The following is a 3,250-nucleotide window of genomic DNA, read 5'->3' on the forward strand; positions in this document are numbered from 1 at the left end:
ACAGCTTCGATGGTGAAGTGAGTTGTGTTTTATGCTTTTTCGGACTCGGTAAACACACGAAAAATTCATGATGGAGTTATCTTTCAACTCTTTTCTAACTTCTTAAAAGTGAAAAGATTGCCAAGTGGCCCCTCTTGACTCGTTAAAAGTAAGTAAGAGGCGGTCGTCTTTAAACCCTTTTCCCGACCGTGTAAAAACGAAAAGATCGTCAGACCCTTGTCGTTTCCAGTTCGTAAATGGTTACGAAACGACGTGATATTGATCACTTTTCTACTTTTTCGGATCGATATCACTATAATTGAAAAGTACTCCTCGATCATAACGGTCGGGCGGTTCTTTCGAGCATTGTTTTATACTTTTTCGGGCTCGAGAGACACAACTTTAGGAAAAAGGACCCCCCTGGAGTTTTCTTTTTGCTATCTTTTTAGACTCTCTAAATAGGAAAAGATGCTGAGTTTTTCCTTTGTCAGGATCGTTAAAACTTAATGACATCGGATTCCGTCATAATGACACTCACAAGCATATGCTATCCCCATCAAGCTTGTTAAAAATAACTGGGGTACTCGCCAGAAATGGTGGGGGAAATGGATCCATAATTGTAGTCATGTCGGCAGTATTTCGCTCTTGAACATGGCACTTGTCTGCATTCGTGTCAGGGTGGGGACATCTCATCTTGTTTTACGCTAGCCTCCGCGGGTTTGGGTTATCCTATTTGGCCTCTCATCTGCTCATTGCCTTGTCACCATGACCTCTGCTCATTTGATGTCAAATACTGCCAAATCCACTGTCGTGCCGCCGATATGTTCAAGAGAAGTTGACCTCTGCAGTAATACCACCTCCTCTGATACCTCACATAATTTTTCATCACCACAAAATCTTTCCTCTATCTCGTGTCAATGATGTGGGAAACATTATGGCCCACCTTTGATCAAGATCACTTCCTGTCGACTTCAGCTCATTATCCAGGAAGTTGATCTAGAGACTCCCTTTGGTGCCTTGGAGCCTGCATGCCTCAATGGAAGGTTCTTCATGTTCGATGAGAGGTTTTCATCATTGGCCTCCGATCGAATGATTCTACGGGTGTTCGACGCCAGCTCATTCATTCACACAACGTAGATTGTACCTATAGTACCTTGAGGGCCATTGTCATCATTGGTGGTACCTCTCGCGTCTGTTAACAGTTTTCATTATTGATTGGTAATCAGATGATGTTCATGCATGTTCGAATTCAACTCATACATTCGCATGCTTGAACTTGTACTCTGTTCGGGTCGAGATGGAGCGCAAGACCCTAGCTTTTGTCTATTGGAATCCAGGCTGTGATTTGTGGCTTATTATGATCATTACATGACTCATACATTGGATGGCTACGACCATGCCTGAGTCTATTCATTGATCCTCTCCCGATGGCTGCGTCCATGCCTTGGATCTAGATTATTATGTACTCTGTTACGGATGGCTACGCCCATACAAATAATATATCATGTACTTGAGATATTAGTTGTACTTCTTTACGCAGGTTCTCCGGCGGCCGTGTTTTCAGTCACACATGTTCTTGTAAAGCATTTCACCCCTCTCTCTCTCGGGCCTCATGCTTTAGGGGGCATCTGTTACACAGCAATTTGTCACCGTTTGTCACTGTCCCTGTTATCCCTCACCTGCAGTTTGGAGAACTCATTCTGGGACTTGTGAGAAGTGACATGACCTGAAACCACTTGCATAATATTCCTCTTAGCATGAGCTTCATTTGCCCTGAAGACATCTCCTGCAAAATCCTCATGAAAACAACTCTTTTTACATTAGCGCGGGTTCACAGTTCACTGCCCACACCAATGAGGGAAATCCTCTATAAAGGGCGCGCCATTGGCGCTCTGTCCTAGAGTCGCACTCGCGCCAACCGAATTGAGTAAAGTTTTCAACGACCAAACTCCCGAAGGTTCTCTTCAACCCATTCACCAACTGAATCTATGTTGAGCTAGGATGGTTTGGCTTCGAATCTCCATAGAAGGGAAAGTGGTTTTCCACCTTTCATGGAAGTTTCCAAGTGATAAAGCCAATCCCATGAATAATGTGGTTGATCCTATCTCTTTCCCTCTCTATCTATAAAAGTTTGTCTCTATGCCTTGAGCAAGCTAGTTGGAGTGATAGTTCCAGGAGTTTAAGAGTTTGAAGCTGCAAGAGCCTTCTTTGCACTCATAAGGCCAAATCTAAGTAAGGAGATTCTTGTCACCCAAAGAGAGAGAGGCTTGTTCCTCATCCCAACAAGCTTTGCAAGAATTGTGTAGCTGACTACCCAGCCAAAGGAGGATTTGACGTCAGAACAATGGTTGTATTCTTCTTTGTTATTTATCAATAATAGATGACTATCATTATGGTTCCACTCTCATTGCTTTATGTTTGATGTTGAGTTATATCTTTTCTGACCGATATATAATTGCATCTACTAGATTTTATGCTTGTTTTCGTGTTGTTCTTTGCGTGTGTAGGTATCCTATCACGGAGATCGTGTGGATCGTTACCCGCCAAGGCAAAGGAACGAAGGCAACATCTCTTCGACGAACACTAGCATTGGAATCCAAGTAGGTTCTCATCATCCACTTTGTATTTGCAATTAGGAACTTGCGTGATAGCATTGTGTGATTGTTTCTAGACCCGGTCTGGGCTAGTAGGGATCGTCTCTATCCGCAGAGAGGATTTAACTCCACAACAGTTATGCCAAACACTCCCACGCTATAAACCAACCATTGCTACACCTCTAATGTGCATTATACTTATGTCCCTTCCCACATTTCGGTCGTAGAGTTCGCAGTTCGCACCGACGGGGAGAAACCGAACCACGGGTCCTTACACCGCGTTTCCCAGACTCGGGTAGCAATTTTTGTTGTGACGCAAAATGGAAACCCAGTGTGTGTCCACTGACTTGGGTAGAAGTTTTCATCGCACCGCGAAATGGACACCCCAAGTTCCCTGGACTTTGGCGGCTCTTCGTGGCCCCACGACATGGAAATCTGAAGTTCCACAGACTCTCGAGCGATTCAGGGTGTGCCGCGACATGGAAACAGCGAGTTCCCCAGACTTGGGCAGCGGTTTCGAAACACCGCAAGTTCCCGAGACTTGCGAGCTGGTTTGCATCGTCATGGAAACCCCAAGTTCCCCGCGTTTCCCTCGTGTCGTAAAATGTGGAAACCCGTGGTTCCATAAAGGGCACGACATGGAAACCCCAAGCTTCCCAGGCTTGGGCGTGACATGG

Source organism: Pinus tabuliformis, chromosome Q (genome assembly GCF_031772625.1).
Source record: "Pinus tabuliformis cultivar Carrire ecotype Pingquan chromosome Q, CPIR1, whole genome shotgun sequence".
In the NCBI taxonomy this organism is placed as follows: domain Eukaryota; kingdom Viridiplantae; phylum Streptophyta; class Pinopsida; order Pinales; family Pinaceae; genus Pinus; species Pinus tabuliformis.